This window comes from Lasioglossum baleicum, chromosome 9, assembly GCF_051020765.1.
Source record: "Lasioglossum baleicum chromosome 9, iyLasBale1, whole genome shotgun sequence".
NCBI classification, from domain to species: domain Eukaryota; kingdom Metazoa; phylum Arthropoda; class Insecta; order Hymenoptera; family Halictidae; genus Lasioglossum; species Lasioglossum baleicum.
Genome location: NC_134937.1, coordinates 13,593,870 through 13,619,860, shown reverse-complemented (window position 1 = coordinate 13,619,860; position 25,991 = coordinate 13,593,870). Strand labels below are relative to the sequence as shown.

The following is a 25,991-nucleotide window of genomic DNA, read 5'->3' as shown; positions in this document are numbered from 1 at the left end:
TCCGATGTTTAGAATCATTTGTTCACCCTTCAGGCACGCGCGGAAAATGTCGCCGCCGGCGGAGGCGCAAAGGTAAAGCAGTTTTGTGGGTCAAGCACCGAACGCTTCTCGAGCGCAATCAACCAGTTAGCCCGCTAATGGCTAATGGCCCGTTCAATGAACAGAAGAATAGCCTGACTCCGTAAGCTGCTCCGCCTAGAACCTTTGCACCTGACCGCCGCGCCGCACCGCAAGTTCCACAATCGACAAAAATTAGAAAATCAACTTTCATTTTTAGCACTTGAAACCTTCGCGCAAGTGTTCCAACCATTATATTTAAATCTAAATTCAAATTCAACTTTCAATTTGTGGAGGGATTAGTTAGTGATAGAGAATGATTTACAACCTTCCAGTGTAGCCACAAAGTGCCTACGAATTTTATTTCCTCTTCACGATTTAGCTGGATATCCGATATGAAACCGGCGTATCATGGTCGAGCTTCTTGATCCATCGCATCACAGTATCCATTATCTCTGTATTGCGAAATCCTTGCGGAGGCATCGATCACTTGGCAAGCACGATCGCCTAAGGCTGATACCAGTACCTGGTGACACTACGGTTTCTGAGAATTGACACGTAAACCGGTCCGCGCAGAATTTCAACGAATTTAGCGCGATAACGGGGATCTAGAGGTGTGAGTCATGGACCGCTAATATCCGAGACATTTTTGGTAAATTGACAAATTTTTCGGCCAATCGCTAAATTGATTTCTGTTTGCTTAATGGATTTGTCGTACCACGTACAAAATATAAATGTCCTCTATCAAGAGATCCTAAAAGACCCGAAAATGTATCTTACAAATGTCCCTTAAAAATAGCATGGGTGACGAATACATGAGAATGCAAATCCGTCGCGCAAAAACTATTTGCGTCCGTGAATGCAGAGTTATTTGTATGAAGAAATCTGTCTCCGATATTTCCGGTGAATTTGAAGAGGGGAAACAAATGTGATTACGGTATGCATAGAGGGAAGCGTGGGTCCGCGACATCCCCTAACCCAGAACCACCCCAAAGTATGACAAAGCACACGAATTCACATTCATACAGCTTCTGTCGCCGACAATTCTGTATTTCCTGTCAGCCCTTTATTGCACCGCTCACAGTGGAATATGAAATTAATGCTTAAACGTTCCCAAGAAAAAGTTACAGCTCTCCTAGGAATACAATCCTCGAATCATTTCTCTGGTTTCTGTACGTGCGTAAATCCGCGTCTATTGTTTCGAGAGATATCCTTTACATTGCTTTTTAAAGAAAAACACAATCTTCATTTTATTCGATTAAATTTTATTGTATAACCACGTATGTATTCCGTACATTTTCTGTACTGTAAATTGCAGTAATATCATCGTTACTGTTACGTTTGATAATAAAAATATGATATCACAGGTGCACGCAAACACGTATTTTAATCATTCACGAGCAAACACTGTATTTAAAATATGCTCACCGGTAACAATCGGAAAGAGGGTTTTTCAAAAATTCACTTCGAGAATTTTCTCAGAAAATTTTTGTCGCGATATAAAACCACTGCGAAAAGAGAACTTTTTTGATTATCGTCCCACACGAGGAACAATGGGGAATAAAACTGAGGTATCCTTTTCTCGCGGAGCCAATCGATGCCTCGATACATGCGTGGGTGTATCCTCGTCATCAAACAGCGTTTCACGGCGGCGATTATTCCGCGAGTAATGGGCCAGGACGTCGGCGTCGCGGTTTTTGCCACGGCCTCGGGAAGATGAAGCCATCGCGTAATTACCGGCCTCGTTAGGCGGACAAGCTCGTCCCGGTGTCTGCGGGACTCGTATTTAATTAGCGTTATCGTTCCGTGCCCGGTGGGTTCGCGAAAAACCCGTACATAGAGTCCGTTAGACGACCGAAAACTTCGCGCACGGAAAAGTCGCGCGACTTTAACCGCCACTGAATATTTTATCGTTAACGAACAACTCGACAATTGGCTTTGCTAGGTTCAGCGACATGCACGCGAAAGCAAACACTCGAGAGGAGGATAGACGGCAGCCCATTAACGACCGCTTATAATTCCCGAAGCCTTTAATTATGTCGTGGCTCAAACGTTAGCCACGTGTTGCGCGGAAAATTTGCTTCTTGATGTGCAAAATCTTGACGTGCAATTCACTGATGGATAGACTGCGGATATAAAAATGTTTTTAGATTATTAGTTTTAGTAACAATATTTTAAAATTTTTCTGATCTTTTACTGTTTTACATTTCACCCATCTAACTTCTTCTCATAAATGTTCTTCATAAATCTACGGAAGATTTTTATAAGAATGCAAATGAAAGAATTTAACTGTACTGTGTTATCTATGAAATCATTAAAGGGATAGTTGTCTGAGCGTTGAGTAAACCTTTCTTTTTACGAATAGAGGCGCCGACGTTGACTTTCGATAAGCTATCTCCGTCTGAGGATTACGAAGTTATTGTTCGAAGTCGCAATCATAGAATCTGACGATAGTAAAAAAATATAGAACAAAAAAGTTTCCAGGTTTCAGTGTAGTGCGCGTCTTTTGTAAGGATTGTTTCTGTTTCTTGAAAACATTTAAGCATTCTACTATTCATCTTTGCGGTACTATAATTAATGTTGTGGTTCTTTGTTTCCTTTAGGTTTTGCTTTCTGTCAATGCACCCTTCTTTTCACTTTTGCTTTGAATTCGCTTTAGCTCATTATCCCGGTACAGCTTTTCAAGCAGCCCTTAAATGTCCCTTCTTCTTGCTCAAGATTCTATGTACACTGTATTTCTGTAGTTCTCTTTCAGTATGTACGATGGAAATGTTTCTTTCCGTTCATCGTTCACTGTTTGTGAAAAAGTGCTTTTGTGAAAGGAACGGGGAGCAGTAATTTGCGATCGCTCTCGTCCCAGTCTACTGATCTTTCTTTAAACGTGTCTATCTTACAATGAAATACTTCTTCGTAATGCTAGGTTGGTATCCCTAAACGATCTGGAATTGCCAGTCACAGTCCGGGCATCATTATTCCCTCGTTCTCGAGAATTAAAGAACAGTGCGATGATATACCTGAAGTCGTTGAAGAAGGGCTAGAAGAAGGGTCGTTCACTCTGTCCTACTAAAAACTACGTAATTCTAACGACCGCAAAAATGTTCAAGAACCGAGTGCAGAAGCTGATTCGAATTTTGAAAACGAATTTTTATATTCGAGAACGGGGTTCGGGTTTGATGCAGCGTTTTGAATATTCGCAGCATCAGTCGCTACAAAAGGACATGACACAGCTATGGGGGACCATGACGAGGGATACGGGAATGCGGATGGCGGGGAAAAGTAGCTCCTAGAAGTAACGTCGGGTTTGATGCGACGGCCATTGTCAGGTGACAGCCGAGTTCAGCATAAGCGCGTTACGATTCTCGGAGCACTCGAGCCTGCTCGCCAGAAGTAAAACGCGTCGCGTTACGAGCCACGCACACGCACATTCCGACGACAAATGCCTCTCATTGGACGTGCTGTATCGCTGAGGCATACACCGGGTGATCGGCGAAAACAGCATCGTCGTCCCTTCAAACTGAAGTAATTCAATGTCATCAAACCAGTCACAAAAACATCAGATTCGAGCAAACAAGTTCGAGCCCGATTTGAAAGTACAATTCGTGGTTAAATTTTAAAGAACACGGCTTTACTAGTAATAAAGACTTCATTATTAATAGACTGCGGATCTTTATGCAAAATAAAAATTGTATGCATGAATTGCAAGACATAGGGACCAAGTATGAATGTATTTCTCTCTTTAGTGGTTTTATTAAGCTGTAGGAAAGGGATTGATAATCTTACATTCTTGTAATCTCTTTATTGTTTGGAATTACACTCAGCCATTTTTGTCATAAATGCATCAAATTAGTCTATTTATTAATCAATTACATAGTCACCATTCTTTTCTACGATTAGAAGGGGTGCAGAATTAATTCCTACGGTCAATACATTTTCCTACGGTATGCCGGGAAGGTGCGAACATAATGGACGCATCGATTCGCGCGAAGCAGATTGCGCACGCGGGCAAACAACAGGGCGTTACACATTTGAAAAGGGCTCTTCCGATCACAATGAGCGGGGTTCGAGCTCGACGAAGCCCGTAGCTCTCTCTCTCTCTCTCTCTCTCTCTCTCTCTCTCTCTCTCTCTCTCTCTCTCTCTCTCTCTCTCTCTCTCTGTCTCTGTTTCTCGAGAACGAGCCTGTGGATCGATAGAAATCGGATCCCGTCGACGATCGATCGGCATCGGGAGGGGTCGCGAGAGCAAACAGCGAATCGATCGAGAGGGGGGCCGTCCGCGAGTTCTTTCCTTACAACTCGGTAATCCTAGCATATCGAACGGCATTTGAATTCTATCTGAGCCCCTCTCTTTCCCCTAGTTCAGCGAAGCCGAAAATCCAATGCGCACATGGCGAGTTCGGGGAAGCGAACGCCATTACCGGGCCGAACACGTTTTGATATATACAACGGAATTACCGGCAGGATCAGATGGTGGAAATTTGATCAGCGTTAATCCTAAATAATTAGCTCTGCTCTGTTATTGCTGCGAAGCAAGAACTCGAAACGTCCACAAAGTGACGATGTTGATCCGAATGGAAGCCAAAAGGGCACGAAATGTTCGAATGAGACCTGGACTGACTGAGGGTGAAGGTACTAGCTGCTAGAGTCCGGGAACTGGGTCGGGAAACCTTTGGTATCGATGATCAAAGGATCAAATTGAGGATCATGACCATGAGGATCAAATTCTCAGTCTTAGGTCCAAGGATGCGAAAATCCAGTCTTGGACCCCGGAGATCCCAAATATGGTTCCCCTGATCCAGAATGGTCCCGCCTCGATCTCACTAATCAGAGATCTAATAGCTGGGCGTTAAGCTCTGGCCTAACTGAGGATCAAGGTACTCGAAGAGCAACCTGGAGTCAGAAGGTGGAGCCTGGAGACTGCATGATAGATCTTTGAGGTTGAACCTGGAGGATCAATGGAGCCTACATTTTTAAAAGACTGAACATGTTCTAACATTTCAGAGCCAGCACTTTCAACATCGCGGTTCATTAAGCTACAGAGCGGATCGGCCCCAGCCGCAATCTCTGAGAGCCCGCGGCTCCAAAAGCAGCGAATGGATTCCCGACGCAAGTTAGAAGAGAGCTAAACTAAACGCGATTGGAACGATCCCAGCCATTGGTCCAGTTAGAGTTTCGCTAATCAGAGAGAGAGAGAGAGAGAGAGAGAGAGAGAGAGAGAGTCTGGAAGTCTCTAATGTCCCAGGAAACTGGTTGAGAACGATTCTGGAAATGCTGGGTGTACAATAGAGCGGCGCATTGTCGCAGTGGAGAGGAGTATCCTGGAGCAGCTAGCCGAGCAAGCCCGAAATTCATTGGAAATTTGATGGCAAAGGCCGGTGGCTCCCTAAATCACGGTTCGTCCGGTGGTCTGCACAGAAGAGCATCAGCAGCGAGCGAGATAGAGAGAAAGGGAGAACGAGAGATGGAGAGATGGAGAGAGAGGGGGGGAAAGGGTGAAAGGGGCTCGAATTGCTGGCTAAAAGCGAGAACGCATCCGGGGCATTAGCGAGGTGTCTATTTTCATTTAAGGTAGACGCCGGGGCCAGGGGTCAGATGGCGATAATTCGGTCGATAATAGTCGCGGCCTCGTATAAGCAGTCTGCAGGCTGCGTTTCGGCCAGCCTGACTATGGGGCAACGGTTGCCACCGAAAAGGGGATGGTAGACGAATGGGACGGTGGCCCGGGGGCAATTCGCTGGCGGGGGGAAATGAAAATAAATGATAGCGACGTCCGTAATTAATTTAACGCGCGAGAACGGACTGCGAGGCGACTCGAGCGGCCGCTGCTTTATACGCTCGTCGCGTATAAACATGCATGGCGCGTGTGCGTGCGCGTACAACCGGCTGTCTGCACCGTTGCCTACGACGCGACGCAGGATTACGTTCCCTGCACAGGGTGTCCCGGAAAAAATATTCCCCGTCAGCGGAATCAACCGAAAGCCCGCCGAATTTCGGACGCGAAACTCCACGGCGAAAAGCTGCGCGCGAAACCGAGGGTGAAATTGCCGTTATATTTCCCGCGACGTTTATAGTGGCGTAATCGACTAAAAAAGGAAGGGGACAGTGGCGATCGGCTGGGTTAGGTGTTGAGCTAGTATATTCTTGTATCCGGTATATTCTGTCAGGCTGTTGCAATTGAAATGACCGTTCTTCACATTTGAAACTTCCCGTCTTTGTAGTTTAGTTTTTCCACGACAGATGGGGTTGAAGTTGTACAATTTGTAAAGTACATATCTCTGTATGTATAAGTGTATAAGATTATTAATATTGTATAGTATACATGTGATTCAAAATCGATTTTTGTTCACCATGGAGAAAAAGGAAATTTGTATAATTTACTTGTACGAGTTCAAACTTGGACATACTGCGTCTGAGGCAGCGAAAAACATAAATGCCGCTTTCGGTGAAGGTATAGCAAGTGATCGGACCATAAGGCATTGGTTTGAAAAATTTCGTTCCGGAGATACAAATCTGGAAAATGAGCCTCGTGGTCATAAGCCCGCAGCTATTAAAGATTTAGATTTAAAACAGATAGTTGAAAGGGATTTACGTGAAATCCTAATTGCTGATAAATGCTGCCAGGAAATTGATATAATCGCCGAATAACTGCGTGCTCAACAGTCGGCATTAGTCGATAGACGTGGTGTAATATTGCCTCACGATAATGCTCGGCCACATATGCGAAAGAAACAGTAAAAAAATTAGCAGAATTGAAGTGTGAAGTTCTACCTTACTCTCATTATTCGCCTGACCTGTCAGCTACTGGTTACCATGTTTTCAAGCACCTAGATGGCTTTTTGAGTGGAAAAATATTCAAAGAAGAACGTGCTGTAAAAACTGGATTTGATAAATTGATTGCCTCACGTTTATTCGATTTCTACCAGAAAGGCATTGAGGCACTTGTATCACGATGGAAGAAGTACATCGATGTCGATGGAAATTATTTCAATTAATGGAATATGAATAAAGCTGGTATAATAAAAGTTTATGTTAAAGATTCAAAACGGCCATTTCATTTGCAACAACCTAATAGTATATTTCGGTTCCTGTTGAGAAGGAACTTTCTGCTGGAATTACGTGACGCAAGGGTTAACATAAACAATCAGGGAACCTTCCGGTCCAATCTGGCTAAAATTAGAGTACTTTCCTTAGATCCTAACCTAACACAATAGTCCCAGGCCCGAGAGCTCTCGAACGTACTCGATGTCTTTATAAGACATGCAAAAATAAGGGAGACCTACATAAATGCTTTCGCAGCTGTGAAAGTATGGACGATTGGCCGAACGTCAACACGAACCCACTTCAGTCTATCATTATTAACTGCAAGTGGGATGAGAAACGCGAGCCAAGGAGGCGACCGCAGCATTCCCAACCCCTAAGTATAATAGATCCCCATGTTGTTCCGCTTTAAGGACGTTCCATGGTGGCACATGGTGGAAGAATCACTGTCCACCACGAGATAATGTCGCTGGGTGCGGCGCACGGCATGGCAGTTGGCAGAGCGCGTGCACGCAATAACATCGCGATGGGATTGTCGTGGTTTACCGAGTACGAATCGTATATTCGATGAACGGCCCGTACTGTCCCGGGGTACACGCGAGCGATTTATTAATGAGATTTCGGGCTATTTGTCGTTTAGATATTACCGAAGGCTTTATATTCGGCCGCGTTCGACGAATGCGCACGCACGCCGCCCGCGAATTGTTAATGAGATTTCCTGTTATTCGTTGGTACAGCCCGATCCGGGATTTACGCGGCCTCGCATAGGCGCCGTTAGGCTGTCCATTCACTGCCTCTCGCATCTGCCCCTGCAATTATGCGTTTCTTCCGCGAATATTTAATACTCCGCTCTGGGGGATGTTTCTATTTGGAACAGCATCTTTTGCTGGCTCCGATATTTTTTTACGACGGAAGTAGACTGTCTTTCGTCATGGGACTTTAGCGTACCTTTTCCGTTACGTTTCAGCAATGACTACAAATTTTTTAGTCTTGTAACAATGAAATCTCCATGAAGAGAGTCCAGTCTAAAAAGAACATCTTAAAATAAAATTGTTCTAAGCGTCGATTGGTGGGCCCGCAGTTTAATATTTAATATAAAGGGTTTGTATCCAAAACTATGGAACACGAGGTGTTAAGATGAAACTTTCAGGGACTATCCGGCAAGTTTCTGACAACTTCAAGCTAGGAATTATAAAGATAGGTTACTTTGTTAGCGAGGGAAAGTTGCGTCTACTTACTACGACCTAAAGTGTGGTTGTAAAGATAGGAGAACATATGCTAAGTCATTATTTATACCTTTTCGTAATAAGGTTTCGTTTATATCGCCAAACTATGTTCACGTGCGCGGTCTGGTGTCTTGAGCTCGAACTTTCTCGACTATCTGTTAAGTTTCTGACAACTTCAAGCTAGGAATTATAAAGATAGGTTACTTAGCGGGACAGAGTTGCCTCGCTTCGTAACCCAAAGTGTTGGTTATAAGGCGAGGTCACGAGGTGAGCTATACTCCCTCCGTGACTCTGATTTTTAGAATGAACACGCTTGACAAGTATCAACGAAAAAATGATTATCAAATTCGTCGTGATTATCCCAGCGAAATTTCAACTTCAGAATATCTGAATATTCTTTAACAATTATTATATTCGCCATGGCTAACAAATCAACTATCGACAACTTTGATCCGGGGGCTTCTGAAGAGATCGAGCAATTTTCCCGGCAAATATTGTTCCATATTTTCGCAAAAGAGTTAGGAAAAGTTCGACGGAGGGGCCGCAATTTATCGGGAAAAGTTGATGGAACAAAGGTCTTTATTCTAACCGCAGTTAGGCGCATTCAGGGTAGTCCGGGAGAAGTCGTCTCGGGGCTGGGGAATCAGTTATTTAGTAGTTCCTAACGAGCCGCGACGGTGGGTAGTTAAAACTTGTATTTTTAACGACGGCGAATATTAAGGCAACATTGTTACTTACGACACCTATTAGGCTACTTCTTCCGAGGCTTACGCGTCCGATCGTAACTTCCTTCGTTGCTTCTGTATCTCCTTCTTCTTCTCCTCCTCCTCCTCCTCTGTTGCCGGTGGCCGAGTTCGCGGTCGATTTCACGCCGGATATAGAGCAGGAACAGAGTCGTCGGAACTTCTCTCCTAATTGTAATAACGTGAAATAGAATTTCGGAAAGTAGGTTGAACGTGGCCCCCGAAGAAAACAAACTCGTAACTCTTTGGCCCCGGAAGGGCTATCGATTATCGCTGGGCTCGCCCTTTCCTGGAGTTCTGTTTCGAAAACATTTCGTCGCTCGTGTTGCGCTCTTATCAGACAAACATGTCCCACAGGCTTGATAACGATTTATGAGTTTACAGTTTACATTGTTCGAGATACCCGCGCGAGAGGTACCCAAGCTGCAAAAGAAGAGCTGATGATCGAATGCGTACAAAATATTTTTAACCCTTTGTGCACTCGGAGCTATTTTACCTTGAAAATTATACATTTCTTCCGACCTAGAATAATTACATTCGATATGATTTTTTTTCGATTTATGGATATGAAATTGATATAATACCTCGTACATTACCCAAATGTTTAGGAATTGATTAGATAGCAACATATTTAATAATGTAAATAATATATTGGATACTGTTACAGTAATGTTTAGTGGTGACTCTGAGTGACCACTCGAGTGCTAAGGGTTAATATCTTTGCAATCGAAGACGTACTTTATAATTTAGTTTATATTTTACAATTTTTCTGTGACTGCATAATGATCCAGAGTGTGGAGGACATTTCCTTATAGGCCACACTGGTTTACTACAACGATTGTCTCACAGTGCCTGGTTTCTTGGTGCTGGGACATTTCTATAGCGATGAAATCTGTTCGCCAGGAATCGCTCGATAATTCCCGCAGTCCTCCTTTCCCTACGGTCCAATCGAAGATCGCGATTGTTCGGAGGAATAAGGTGAAACGGTGCTATCGAATCAGCGAGCTCGTTCGACTCGCTTTCTCTCTTTTCCCGCGTTTCCCGGTTTCCACGTTCCAGAAACCAGTCTCGCAGGGGATAAAGGGCTGCTGCTGCCGTCGCCGTTCCGTCTATACAAATATGGCCGCGCTGCGCGGCAGCGTTTACGTTCACGGCTCCCTTTTCACTGCTTTGTTCCGAGCAAACGAACCCGAACGGCCGTTCCTACACCTTCCCTAATGTTCTCGAATCATCCACCATGGTCTCCGATCATTCTGCTTTCCTTCGACAGTCTACTTTCACCACTGACCATCCTTTGCTTCTCCTTTTCTACTGAACGAGTTCTGGTTCTGTCGTTTCTCTTACGTTTCACTTGCCGCATCCTCTAATCGTGTCGGAGCTTTAGTAGTTCAGTCCGGTTGTCGAGGTTTCTTATAATTAAAAGATACAGCCTAGTGAAATTGGTAACTTTGAGCTAAACTTTATTGCGAATGGGAACGGCAAATAGAAACTATACTATGTATATGTGGAGTATACCAGGTATGTACTGCCTAAACCGACTCCTAGGTTTAATTTCTATTTCCTCAATAGTTGTAAAAATAAAAAATCTGGTACCGGTCCTTTTGGCCGGGGGTGGTAGTTTTAGTGTTAATTTATCGACAAAAATGATTAGTAGACAGCGGATCTTTCCTTGCGGTTTGCAAGAAATAGAAACCAAATTGAATATTATTTCTTGCCTTAATGATTTTAATAGAGGAGAAATTATGTATATTGGAATTTTCAATTTTTTCAATTTTCCAGTAACTTCGAATTTCATTTACTCAATTTTTCTATCAACGCATAAAGATCCGCAGCCTATTGATTAGCATCAGGAGGAACCGGAAGCGAATAGCAGTTGGCCGACAACTCCGTGTCACAAGGTTGCCCACCAGCCTCATGCTACGTGGACGCGGGTTGATTAGCTGGCGGGCTGAATTTTATTAGCTCGTTCCAGAAACGCGATTTGCGAAAGCGCTTTGTGCAGGTACGCGTCCCGGCGGATTCGCGGTTGTGTTTTCGCGCGGAGCAGGTAGGTAAAAGTGTGCAGGCGGTGCTGCGGAGGGTAGGGAACGAGTGGCGGGTGACGGTAACAGACAGACAAAGGAGACCCGGGGACAACAGAGTGTTGCAGTCGGACGATGTCGCGATAGGGAGGCTGACGTGTACTGCGGGAACGACAAGGGCCTTTGACCCTCCGCAGTCGACCTCTCCGTACCTTATCGCTGTTGGGGGATGTAGTGGTGGGTATCCGATCGAAAGGAAATGGAGCCTTTCGCGTGATTCATAGTCCTTGGGTCCGGCACGCAATGGATCCGAGCCGGGAAACTTACGAACCGATCCGCAATGACCGCTCGAAAATACCCGCGGTTCACGCGTCTTCGATCTCGACGGTCCTCCGGACGAATTTACGGCGGGTACGGCAACCCGGTAGAATATTGGATCCCTTTCTACCCTTCTAGATGGGTTACGAAATTTTCTGGGTAAGCGTAGAAGGTTTGTGTAAACCGTGCACCACTTTTACAGGATTACAGAAATAATCAACTTCACGATTGCGTAATATCGTTGTGTAGTCCACGTCGCCATTCACGTCGCTCATAAAAATTTTCTACCTGAACTGCAACTAACTGATGTAGAAATTTATTTTCTTTGTTACTGTGTTTAACAGGTTGAAAATAATATAACGGTATTCTTAAATTCTTCTGATGTTGTTACTGTTTTAAATTACACCTACTCATTTTTGTCGTAAATGCATGAAATCCGCTGTCTACTCATAAATTAAAACTACTCCAACGTAAATGATATCGTTAGACACGAGATTAGATGCGACGATTAGATACAACGTAACGTCACATTTTATTGTTTGAAAGAGCGTAGGGCGTCCACCTGGTGGATCTTATCTCGGAATATCCAATTTCATTCATGAATGTGTGATTTACCATGAATCATTTCGGAAAGTCTGTTGAGTGCCATTTACACATGAATTGGCAAATAATTTTTTAAATCATTTCGAACTACAATATTCAGCTATCCTCAAAGATTCCACCGATAATAAACGTGATCCCGAACATAATCGGCGTCCACTGGATAAAGGGCACGGTCGCAGAATCATTTAGCAGAAATCCAGCAGCAATAAACCCCGCAAGACTCCTCGGCGAGGCACCGAGACGAATAATTCAGCGTCGTGACGTCCGGCACGCGATTGTAATTTCAATTTCCCCAGTTTACCTTGATAAAGCGTTACACGTCGACGCGGAGAAGAACGTATCCATTAGGCAATTTAACAGAAAGGCGTCCCGTGTCGTTAGAAAAATCAGCAGCAACGAATGCCACCCACACGTGGGGGTTGGTCCTAGCTGTTTCCGTGGAAGTCGCGTGATCTTCCCGTGTCCCGATATGCACGCACAAAACGTACCGGTCATTAAGACCCGGGGCTACCAATTTCTCTCTCTCTATCTCTCGCTTTTCTGCTTCTATTTCCCCAGTCCCCCGTTGCCCCGTTCGCCAGGAAGTCGGACGGTAATTACAGGGGCTTCAAAGGGTCTGCATTTGGCTTCGACGGACAGCTTCGTGGGAATTCCGAGCGGCCGGGAGGGTGTTACCTCTTTTAGATCGACACGAAACTCGGAAGAAACATGATTTAAAACACCGGCCGACGATTACTCTCGAAACGCTGCCTCGCGAAATCGACCTCAGCTCTTTTCCTCTTACCCACAATCGGCCCATTATTATGACGAGGATGCTGCGGATTTCTCAGCGAACTTCAATTCTCTATACCGCCACGCGAAGTCTCGTGGTTTTGTTCTGAGCGTGTACTGAAAATATATTGGATTACGTCCAACTCGCCGAAATTGTTAAAGAAAGATATATGTATACAGTGGGTGTACATAGTATTCGTACACTTTCTAAAAATTAATAACTTTTTCATAATTGTACCAAACGACCTGACTTTTTGTAATCAATTAGAAGCATTGTTTTACGAAATGATATGCAAAAAATATTTTCCAAAAATTATAATTTACAAAGTTACATGCAAAAATAAGAAAGGCATTTCTTAAAACTTTTTTATTTGTGCCCCCTTAAAGAAAATTGAAAATATATGTTTAGTAGATCTATGTTAGTTATACGCATAGATCTAACATGTTATAACATCTTATAACATAGATCTACTAAACATATATTTTCAATTTTCATTTTATAAGGACCCAAATAAAAAAGTTTTAAAAAATCCCTTCCTTATTTTTGCATGTAACCTTGTAAATTATAATTTTTGGAAAATCTCTTTTGCGTATCATTTCGTAAACCAATCCTTCTAATTGATTATAAAAAATGAGGTACAATTATAAAAAAGTTATTAGTTTTTAAAAAGTGTACGAATACTTTGTACACTCACTGTATGTGGCTGCGGTATCTTGCAAATGATGCAGACAATTTTTATTTTGATTTTCCAAAAATCGCGAGAGGTCTGAACAAATTCAATCCCGTCGTTTTTACGTCTGGGAGGAAATGCGTGACGGCCGGTGGTGAACGCGTTAATAGAGACCAAGGCTCGAAAGAATTCGTGTCGTTACGGGCCTTAGGTTTCATCGACGGTAGCAGTAGGCAAGTTGCCACGGTCCGCGTTCGTTCTACAGTTTATTGTGAGCGATGTTATTGGAGTCTGTAACGGCGGGCGTCACGTTTCCCTCGGTAAACAAGCTGAAACGAGACACGAAATCGCGCGTGCACCGTCGCTGGTACGCGTTCCCATTTGCATGAGAACGGGTGACGACGGCGAAGGGAGCTTTACGCTCATGGCTGTTCCCGTGAACGCGAAAAAACTCGCCTGTGGGGGAGCCTAATCAAATCGGGCTCTCGGGCATCTTTCCCCGATCCCGTTACGGCTAGTGCGTTCCCGAAATTTACGAAATCCCTTCTCATCGGCCTTGAAACTGTCCCCGCTTTGTGCAGAGTATCTGATTTTGCTAATAAAATTTATTCAAAATCTAAATAAAATCAATATTGTCATTTTAATAAGGGAACACGTAAATACAAGTTACTTTTAAGACTGAGCAGGTTTAGTGTTAACTTAGGCGGTTCATTATGGAATTAATGGCGAACCGCTGTTTACGAGGCCATAATTCAAGCGACAGGCGTGTTGCGAAGTAAAGATTGAAGGGGGATGAAAAGCGGAGGGAAATTAAGGGGCCGAAATTGGCGGCGGCCATTAGTCCGCGGGAGAATGATTGTATCCGCGAAAAATGTTTCAACAATTCTCGAAAATTGTTCGAGCTGCCGATGAATTCGCTGTTGAACGGCCGTTACGAAACAAATATTGGTCCCGGTTGCAGGATCGATGAGCGGGGTTTATCCGCGGGGAGAATTTAACGTTATTACGCGGCGACAAACTAATGAAACAGTCGAATGCGAACGTTAATCAAAAACGCCCGGGAAACTCGGGGTTACACTTATTTTCATCGGGACTAGAGAGAGGAGAGGAAAGGAGAGGGGTGAAATTTGCGTGCGCAGGCCCCAGCGACAATGCCAAATTTATAAATCGACGGACACCCGTATGATCCGGCTTATACGAATATTCGCATTATTCGGGTAGCATGGATATTGCCGACCGGTCGCTGGATACTCGTATTATTCAGATCCCACGGATTTGCCCGCAACGCGAACATTACAAATATGGAAATATTACAATAGGGAGACTGGACAAGCGATACGCTGCCCTCAAATTTCGAGGATCCAATGATATCGCTAATAATTGCTCCGTTGACGTCCTACCACCCGTAATTATCCCCGCGTTCTACGCCAAAACAACGTTCTCCATATCAAAAATGTTTCTTTTTTAATATCACAGCCACTGGAATATTACTGAACAGTCGACAATCAACAAAAACTTGCGCAATAATGCAAATAATCACCCAAATAATATTAATTATGAATGCTGTGAAACAAAAAACACAAATCGCTATAATTGACATATTATTTTCACGTGCCCAATAACTCAAGTTTCGCTCGCAAAAATCGCGGAAGTAGATTAGCCGAGATTTACACAGAAACGGCAAATTTATTGTTTGTAACCCCCGAGCGATATATGAAAATTTTCCACGGGATGGGATTATGTACCGGATTTACCGGTTTCGCTGATCGCGGAATAAAGAATCAGAAATGGGTCGTGTTTATTTGTCCTAGCGTTAAAATGAAATGGCACGTCCACAAGCCGGGTAAAATGTGTTTACGATTCCCGGGCCGCTGGTGGACGCGCAGTGATATACTTTTAAGTCGGCCGGCTGCGGCTCCCGGAATATTCGTTCGTTTGTACGATACCGGTATATCTCCGCATACATTGGTTTCGCCCGTACAACGTTCCATCCGGAGATTATAAATAAATTATAGGCATTAATAAATATTGCATTACGTAGCGGTGAAATTCGATGTGTATACACATAATTAATTCCTGATCCTTTCAAACGCGATATTACGTATGTGTCCCTGTACTCTGGTTTTCCAAACACGCAGCGTGTTTATCAGGAAAAGGTTTTGTTGTCGGAGCATAATATTAAGAGCCAGCAAAAATTAGAAATGATCGAGGTAGCCAACATTATAATAAATTTAACCCTTTGCACTCGGAGCTACTTTAACACGCGAAAATTGAACATTTCTTCCGACATAGAATAATTTCATTTTATATTAATCTTTTTCTTTGTGCGAATATAAAATTGCTATAATACCAATTAGATACCAACATATTCAACAATGTAAACAACATTGTGAATAATGGTACAGCAATTCTTACAATTAGTGGTGACTCTGAATCATCACTCTAGTGCTAAGGGTTAAAAATGCTAATTTTGTTTTCCTTAGCTGAATGAATTATGTGGGACGTTCCAGGGGCTGTAGGAATTCATTTCAGAAACAAAGAACAATATGCTCTATTATTTCTTTAGAAGGAAGGATCGATTGAATCGACTGCTGACCTCTATACACATTGTATCTACAGTCAATATACATACATTGTACATTGTCCTCGGCATGGAACCCTTGACCATCAGGTGTGCATGAGACCGTTGTTCTTCCGTTTTTGACCTGAGCGTTCCTCATTCGCGACGCGCGTTTCTAGTTATCGTTTTAATAAACTGATACCTTTTTACCATTTATTCGGATCCGAAGAAAAACGCTTTGAAAAGATTGCCGTGTTTACCGATTGCAAACAGCAAAGTTGCTCGGGCAAGTCGCATTTCCGCGCGGCGCGACAGCCATATGGTTCCCCGAGCTCGAAAAACGCAATTATCCGGGAATGAAGGTCCCTCGCAGCTTCTCCTGGAAGCAACAGCTTGCAGGCAGGGTCCGTGGGTGCCGTGGTATATCCCACGGTCCATCGAGAAATTTCCGAAGCGTGCTGGTATCGGAGCCTCGTCGACCGGCGTCGCCTCTTGTCGCGGCCCGCGCAAAGTGGTTTCTAAGAGAATGGAGTTAGCGGGAAAATGCGGTTGGCGTTTCTGTTACGTCGCCGGTAGGACCGGTAGGCCGCCAGCAGCGCTCGCCGCGATCAATAACACGTGTGTACGCACCGACACACGCACACGCGCGCGCACGAGAACCCGGCGCCGCACGCACTTTTACACACAGTGAGAGAGCGAGAGGCTTTAGACGCGTGTACGTTTGTGTATCTGCGTGTGTGTGTGGTTTCTGGCACCCCCGACCGATCCACAACCACCACCGCCACAACCACCGTCGCCACCAACTCCGTAAACCACCCCTGCACATCCCCTTATCCTCGTTGCTACCTTGCCTCACCTTCTACACCTTTTCCTCGTTCTCTTTCGACTCAGACGCGCACCAGGAATTGCGTTTCGCGAGCCTCTCGTTTCCGCTTTTACGAGGACTCGCTAAAAAGTACGCGGATTCTGTGTGGATCGTGTTTTCGGCAAATGTGCTGTATGCTGTGTACTCTTTCTAGAAAATAATGCTTTCGCGAAAACATTCAACTAGCCTAAGAACGTGACCACAAATTTTTGCGGTCTCGAAAATATCACAGGAAGCTTCCTCGTTAAAAACCGCACAAAAACTGTAGGACAATATTTTTTCATCCAATCACGCGTTCTCGAGAAAATCGCATCTCAAAGTTAACTCTAGCGCGAGTGCCCCTAGTAAGTAGAAACGGTTAGCCATGCACAGACAACCAGGATCAGCGTCAATAATCTTCTCGAAAACTAAGCATCGTACGAGAAAATCGTATTTCGCAATTCCTGTTCACTTTTTCACGAGGAACGCGACGATGCACGCGGAAATTGCGCTGTGCACGCGGACTTGTATGTACGCACCAGCCACCTGGCCAACGCCGATATATAAACGCGGCAACGTCCGAAGGGAATGGAAACGTGTAATTGTGTAAATGTTACAATGGCCGACGGTCCCTCGTTAGAGAGATCGTCCCCGCCATGGAAACAAGATTCTGATTAACGCCTAAATTTTATCGTCCGCTGCTACCCCTCTCTTTCGTACCCACCTTGTCTCTCTGTTTTCCACAATTCCTTGTATCTCTCTCTCTCTCTCTCTTTTCTGCATCCACACGCTCTTTGTCTCGCCCGGACGCGCCGCCTCCTCGGTTTCTATTATTCTATTATTTTATCTGACTCGCGTATCCCGCTGGTATTCTCCGTGTCCGTTTCCACGGAAACTTTCTCCTCGTCGCGATGACTTTCTGCGCTCGCCCTGTCGGTCCCTGTTACACGTACTCGGCGGTTTGCGAAGTCGCCACGAATTATCATCGCGTTCGCGGAACTGGAATCCGTTCTTTGAACACATCAACTCGAAAGTTACACATCTCTTCCGACCTAGAATATTTCCATTCCCTATGATTTTTTTGAAATTTTACGGATAGGAAATTGTTTTAATTTCAATAATTTCTACAGTTGAGTAGGATCCGGTAATTTGCGCACGTGATGCAACGCGCAATCTTTTTTTATGTATAGAGACGACGCCGAACCGACGCTCGAAACCGGCGCCAGGAATAGAGGTGACTGAATTGTTGCACGGAACGTTATTTTCGGGCTCGCGTGTGCAGTATGCAACCTTCTGAAAAAGAGTTTCGGGCATTAAAGTGCAAACGGCCACGTTGATTGCCGGAATCGGGAGCCACGGGCAATTTCTTTGCCATTACGCGGCTCTTGGCACGGCACAGTCAATTTTCTTTCTTCGGCCAGCGACGTGTTTTTGGCTTCTTTACGCAATTAGCCGGCATGGAAATAGCCTGGTATTCCGTATTTATTTATGGGCCTGCGATTTTTAAGGTGGACTATATTTTCAGTACTCGTGCATTAAGCAGCAATATTTTCATACTTCTCCCAGTAGAATCATCAGGATCTAATTGTTGGAATTTATTTAAGAAACAAATTGACAAAAATAATCTACTGTTATTTAGTAGGCAAATTCAGTTTGTTTGACTCTCGAGAACCTATACAAATGAACATTGTATCTATTATATCTCACTTGTTTCTTAGATCGATGTCTGTTATTTTCTGGAGCGATCCTCACTTCTGTCGTGTTTGTCAAATAGTAAAGATGTGCCTCACAACGTGCCTTCATATATATTATATATGTAGAATAAAATCTATTTCATATTTAATCGTGAGTGGTTCATTATATACCCATATTCCAATACTAATTGAGTGAAACGCAGATCTTTATTAGGTCGGAGGGGAAGCTCTGTCGTATTTGAAATAAGCAGGTAATTTTGCTTGTAAATCATCATACGTTTTTCAAATCAACATGTATTTGTCGAAACTGATTCAAACGTTTTCTTTGAATTACGACAGCATTTTCCCTCCAACCTAACATTTAAGTGTTCTACATATATCAACGTAGATCCCGCCGCTCGACAGAACGTAAAAAGCCAGTAATTTAAACAAGCAGGCAGAAAATTAAAATTCAGTCAGGCACAGCACCGAGTGAAAACGAAATTCCGCTTATTCTTTTGAAAGAACCGGAAGCATGATCGTGTCGAGAACGATGCCAGCAGCATCAGGACACAGACTCGACCCTTTCCACTTCAGGTTGCGCGCGTTATCGTAGTCGGGTCGGGGATCGGCGTAATTTTCCTTTTCCGCGGGAGGGCCGTCGAAATAACACGCTTATCAATTACAACTTAATTACCTCGGCGTTCAGACTGTATATTACCGAAGCGAGAGGGCAGAGGTTGGCTGAGGAACGGGAGCGAAAAGGGAGAGTGAGAGAGAGAGAGAGATTTGGGTACGTGTACCGACAAACAGCGTCGCTCGGAGCGTTTCATTAGCCAAATTGGATTGCCTGAAATCGGGTAAATTTAAATCCGCCGTCGCGATCGCGCGATAAAACGTTTGCGATTCCACGATTCGAATAGTTTTTTTTTCCCTCTGTTCCCTCTCCTACATAGCCTGTGTCTCTGTGTACGTGTGTATATATGGACGGGGCTCTCGCGATCCCTCCCGCTTCAATCGGTTTAAATGGATTCCCACGCGAAATTACAGCGCGCGAGTCTCGCGTGCACGCGCTCTGTTTGACCATGGACCTGTCCTCGTCAGCCACAAAGGAGAATCTCGTCGTCGTCGTCGTCGTGAACCTGGCCCACAGGGACACCGGAAGCCATCGACTCTGTGGCGGCTGCACGCGACCTGAACATTCACCGTCCCCAGTTGCGGAAAAGGAGGACGCGTGTAACGATCCTATCGAAATTACGTTGCTGGCCAAACGTATTCTCAGATTCCAGACCCGAGTGGACACTAGCTTCAAAGATTCAAAGGGAACTTGCGAAGTGTACGAAATTTCGAAGTCTTTGACGTGTCCGATGTTTTGAAGTCTCCGAAGCGTATGAAGTTGTAACTTACGAGTTTCATGTTATGTCATCATTTTTGTGAGTACAAATACAACCAGTTGTAAAAATATATTTATCGTACAAATAAATGGTAAACAATATTTAATGAAAACGAAGGAGCACAAGTTAAAACAAAGTAAAAGATCTTTTAATCTTCTAATAATTTACTGCGGGGTTCGAGATTCGACACTTCGAAATTTCGATTCTCAACACCTTCGAAGCTTCAAATCCTTCGAAGGAAAGTAACAGCCCTAGTGGACACCCGGTATGAATACTCACAGTTTCGAAATCACGCGTGATTTTTTTTGGTCTCGGGTTTTCCGTTCGGGAGTTTAATAAACGGATTTCACGGCGGCAGGAAAGCCGGACACGTTCTAGCGTTTGATCGAGCCGGCGCAGCCTCGCGGATTCATCGATCGGCCGCGGAAACACGGAGGACGCACAATATTGAGATTAATCGGCGGGAACGATCGGCGGACGCATCGAAAATAGCGCGGCAGCCGCCACCAAGGAGCGAGGAAAATGTCGATACGTCGGCGCAGAAAACAGCAAGGTGAATGACACGCCGACAATCGTTCTGCAGCAACTACAATAACGGTGTTCGATCGGCAAAACCTGCGCGTTTCCGCGGTAATCTTGCCGCATTCCGGCCGTTCCTTGCCGACACGGCAAACAGTAAATATATAAATACCGGCGAGGATCTGGGAACTGTAAAATCCAGCAACGATTCCCAGACCTACAAACCACTTCCTATCCTGAGAGAACCGGCTTGTATATGCGCTAGTAAAAATGGTTGATCGGTTGATGATCAATCCATAATTAACCCTTTGAACTCGGAGCAATTTTAACTGGAAAATGACACATTTGTGCTAAGGGTTAAATCGATTTGTTCTTCCTCAGTTGTGACGTGGAAATAATAAGGACAATTTCAGTTGTTCGTTTCACTAGCACGCTTGGAGAACAAACCAACATAGACACTCGGGTAAACGATGTTCCCTCGTCTCTTTTTAATCGGTACACGATAAGACGCGATAAGCTGATTTTTAAATTAATCTGGAGCGCGTTTCCTACTATGTATTTTGTGCGACCATTACTCACCTGTTCGATACTTTGCCGATACCGTTCGCACATAAATTCTCCAGTTTGTTATTAAAATGCAATTGGAAAGTCTGCGCTGGATTTATGGGTATCGGCTAGGTAAACTTCAGTTTCCAATTAACAAACAAAAAAAAAAACAATTTACAAGTACGAGCAAACGAAAAAATTTACTTAACTGTGTGTAATGTCAGTTAATAATTTGTTTATTTCCCGTAAAAATAGGCTCTAACTCACGTTCACTTAAAACCGAGGTTACTTTCCGAACGACTAAATATAATTATCCTAAATTTTCCAGGATACTAACGTGTACAGGGTTTAGCATGGACCAAGGCCAACGTTCGATAATTTCCCGGGCCGAAATGGCAACTATTCCAACAATTTCAGCAACTTTTTAGCTCTCGAAATCACCGGAGCAGTTCTCGGTTCAATTTTCGACTTAAATATTCGAGCTCGTGGGGGTCGAAAGGTAATTAAGTGAATCAGCCCTGGTAGACCAGAAGGGGGTTGGCGGACGCACGTGTTAAGTTCTAGGCCGCGATATTTCAAATCTACTCTGGAGGGGTAGGATAGTCGTACCACGATCGGGTAGAATCTCATTTCAACGGGGTGCAGACGAATCGCCGTTGAACACGCGAGTCTACCGTTCTACCTTTGCGCAGCCCTCGCAAAAACAGACGCACGCACACATCGCCCCTTCCGACATCCGGTTAATAGGAAATAAGGGAAGCCACGTTGAAAACTCGCCACTGTGGTAAATAACCGCTCACATGAAACTCGCCGCGGTACCACGCCGATGTATTCAAAAGCATCGGGTGCCAATATTATGCTAATTTAATAGTCCTCTCGTCCTGTGTGCCGCGCCGGTCCTCCGCCTGCGACACACAGCAACAGGGAAAAAGAGAATCACTCCACGATCTTGTAACACTTGGACATCGAGCTGCCAGTTGCGTTCTTGCACCTCAAAAGATTTCGAATTTTTCATTCTACAATTACCTGCGAAAGAAATTCTGAAAAATGAATGATTTCAGAGTCAACAGCAAAAAGAGAGGGGGACGAACAGGGGAACGAACCGAAAGGGAAAGGCACGAGGTAGAAGGTAAAGGGCGGGGACAGGGGCGCAGGGAATGCGGAAGGGAGTCGACTAAGATAATAATATGCGTGTAGAAGTGAATGTGTCGTGGCGACTGTGTGCATGCACGTACGTACACATTGGCATTCACGCACCTGCTCCCCGGCGAGTTTTCGGTCTCGCCCTTTGGGACGTAATTTGTGAGGTTTACAGCCACGAGGGGGGTCGAAGGACACGCCGTAAAAGGGATTTCGTGGGGGCAGGAGAGGGGCGGGGGGAGGGGACACGTCGACCAACCGGATCCTGCGTGTCCTCGCTGCCCCGGGGACTCGATCCTTCGATACTCGATCCTTTCGGCTAAATAGATTGGCCTGCGCCCGGCCGCGAGTCGATACCACTCGACCCTCGAAATCTCCTGGCTGTTCGACCGAGGTAATATTATTTTCGTCTTGTGGTAAACTGAAAGAAAAACGGAGCCGCGGCGACCTCACTGCTCCCAGGATCTATACCGTGCCTGGTAACATCGTGATCTCCACTCGGATCGATCCTACAATTTTTACCCGGACAATTATTCTTTCGTTGAATTTTTTTGGAGGTGTTTTTATACCTTGTGTAGTAAAAATTATTTAAAACCTTTCTGTATTTAACATGTTTGCACAAATTCTCATTATAAAACTATAAATGAATATATTAGCGAGCAAGGAATGGACATTCAGAGAAATTTTTTCTAATATTTTGTTGAGGAACATTGCCAAATTGTTGACGAAGATACAGTAAATGGGCACGCGGTTGACTAAACAAGAGTTAAATTCGCGTGTGCGAAAGACTTCGTTGCTCGTACGACCGTATATAGATACGCCAGTCACATTCCCGTTGACTCACAGTTTCTGTTACGAAGACTGTCAACGATGTAATCGACAGGCAATCGCGTAGGTCCTCGTTTATCGATTCTCGAGGGCGCCCGAGAATCTCGACAGTCTCTTCGTCTTTCTCCTCGATACCCCTGCTCGATGGAATAGTACGGCGAACAGTAAAAATAACGATCGATAATCATCCCACAAACGTAAACGTTAAAAATAAAAAGTTTCCCGGGGAATATCTTGTGGACTATCCGGTTATCGGACACTTTATTGCTGATTGGGAGCGAAGACTGTTCGACATCGCGTCAGCCGTCTTTCAACGAAGACAAACATCGATATATGTACACCGATTATAAGGGAACCGAGTATTACCTTTTAAGCGTCGAAGCTGTCGAGTAATTCGTTCGCGTCGCGGCAAAGTGAAGTCTTGTTTATCTGGATAAATATTGACGAGCCATACTCGCGAGGAGCTATTAAAGGAACAGAGATCGGAAGAGCGACGCGTTATCGACGATTGCTGCGAGCTAGAGCACTCCATTTCCACGGTGAACGATTATGGGGCCGGAAAAAGATCTTGACAATCGAGCGCAGCGGATTGATAGGAAACGAGGTTGCGAAACGAAAGGTTTAGAAGACTGAGACTTAACCTAGATCAAACTCAGAAAGCTTGGAAAATTGTAGAAAAATTCAAATGCTTTTTATTTTGTCCATAGTGTGATGTTAGGATTGAAACTGCCCTCCAAAGACAACACGGACTCAAGGGAAACCAGATTGAAGGTACCAATGATTATAAACTCGGAAAGCTTGGAAAATTGTAGAAATTCAAATGCTTCTTATTTTGTCTATAGTGCAAAATTAGGGTTGAAACTGCCCTCCAAAGATAACACATACTCAAGGAAAACTAGATTGAAAGTACCAATGATTCTAAAAAGGAATGCTGTATTAATACCAAGAAGTATTTTATCCGTAGTGCGATGTTAGGGGTGCATCTACCCTGCAAAGAGAGCACAGATTCTAGGAAAATCAGATTGAAGGTACATACCAATGATTATAAAAAGGAATGCTCTATACGATTACGAATCAAGAAGTAAAATAAGTTGATCTAGGATAACACTAAGACCCACAGATGAAGCGTCGACCCCATAGCGATGCAACGCATCGGCAGGGTGCGGGAAGTTGTTGGAGCCATTACAGAGAAATATCGCGAGTCCACGGGGTTTAATGTGATCCAGGGCGAGCGTGGTTTTATGGCGGGGGTCCGATCGGCAATTTCCCTGAAACAAACAGCGGCGAATGGGTTCGGATCGGCGGGACAAATTCGACAAGTTGGACAAGTTTCGGTGATCGTCGCGTCGATGAATCACACCGGGTTTCCCCCGAAAAATAAAACCGAGGGGGGAGGAGGAGGAGGAGGAGGAGGAGGAGGAGAGAGGACGAGGGAGAAACGGAAAAAGGGTAGGATCAGAGGGAGAAGAGCATGATCGGAGATGGGGGAGGAGGTCACGAGCGCGACTTTATGCCAGCGACGGCGTAATAGGAGGCTGCGGTCGATAAGACCGAAAAGACGGACGGGTGGATGGTCGGATGAGCGAGCTGGCGAGCAAGTGAATTGCTATGCGAGGGGGGATGGTAGATCTGGTTACTCCACTCCCTGTTATCCGTTTGAGGCAGTTACCCCCGCTTTCAGCTCCGTTAAAGACACATAACCGCGCGCGAGGGAGAAACGAGAACCAACCGGGGAAAAAACGGAGAGAAACATGGTGGTTCGCGGGGAGAGGAAAGGAAGGAAGAAAAGTAACGAGTCGGAGGGAAAAACAACGATCCGGCCGAGAGACCGACGCTATCTAAACTTTGCTCCGCCGCGTAATTAATTGCGTGGCTATGTTTAATCGAGCGCCGCGATTACCCGGCACTCACACCTGCTGAATAGAGCCCACACCTTTCCTCTCTCTCTCTCTTTCTTCCTCTCCATCTCTTTCGTTTCTCGCCTCTATTCTCGTTCGAAATGAACGCGTTCCTCCGGAGAAAACTAATCCGATCTAATCTGAAATAGTCGTCCGGATGATAGAGACCCCGAGCTGACAGTGACGGACGTTTTCATAGCGCCGGCTGCGCGGTGTTGCGAGACGCTGGGGAGATGCTCGAGTCGTTTTGCATTTGGTACTGGTGGAGGATGGAAATTCGTTTCAGAGTTAAATTAGATACAGCGATTTTTGTGGAAGGTGTTTGATCATCTGTGGTTTAAGAGTCAGTGTCGATCAGGATATCGTCTGAACGTCTCATTCGGACAATGCGGTCCAAGAACTGGCAAGTTGTTGATTCTTTTCCTGGGGAACGAGTTCGCCGGCTCGTCTCGTCTCTTTGAAATATTAATTGCACGGCGAAGAAGCCGAGCGAGATGCTCAAGCCCCTCTCCTCGGAGGAAATTTCTGAGCCCTGAAACTGTGTTTATCGCGGGTAATCCGATGCTGCAATCTACAAGTTCGTCGACCGACCGAAAATTGCCGCGATCAATTTGCGAGGTGATTCGAGCGACATTAAGTAATGGCGGTCGACGTGCTGGAGCACCGGTTCGCCCGATCGCGGACGCAATAAACGAACGAACTGTTAGGTCAACGATTGATATTTCTGTTTTTACCTTTAATCCTCAGTCAAATGGCTCTTGTGTTTATAGAGGAAGATTTTTCTAGTGCCAATAATAAACAAATGAGCACCTGTGTTGACTATCCTATTATGTACTCACTTTCCACTTTCCACACTTAACTATTTGCTCATCAAATCCCTCCCTCCATTTGTTTCGTTTATGGTATTTACTTGAAACGGTGCTATTTGCTCGACTCGTCTGGCGCATTTTGTCTCCCCGATTAATTTCATTTCATTCATTTGGCCGTTAATAACAATCCCAAAGGATCGCGCGAGGATCAAAACCATAGCGAAGGGATCCCTTTCAATAAAAATTAATACGGCGTCGATGAAATTGCGCAACACGTAGAGGTAAGCAGCCATAAAGCGTCATTCACTTTCACTGTCTCATATCTGTACGGGGCT

General features: G+C 44.7%; 1 protein-coding gene and 1 long non-coding RNA gene across 7 annotated transcripts in view; both read right to left on the bottom strand.

Annotated features, from left to right (window-relative positions):
- Positions 1–13,219, bottom strand: part of LOC143212018 (uncharacterized) — a 118,224-nt gene extending 105,005 nt beyond the window's left edge. For 2 of the 4 annotated variants that reach the window (XR_013009594.1, XR_013009593.1), the window contains exon 1: positions 9,057–13,219. This is a non-coding gene — a long non-coding RNA (uncharacterized LOC143212018). The remainder of the gene's footprint in view (positions 1–9,056) is intronic. The other 2 variants (XR_013009592.1, XR_013009591.1) reach the window with 2 other exon arrangements.
- The window catches only part of LOC143212017 (Krueppel-like factor 6), a 378,041-nt gene that overhangs the window by 280,414 nt on the left and 71,636 nt on the right, over positions 1–25,991 (bottom strand). The gene's annotated exons all lie outside the window — the stretch shown is intronic.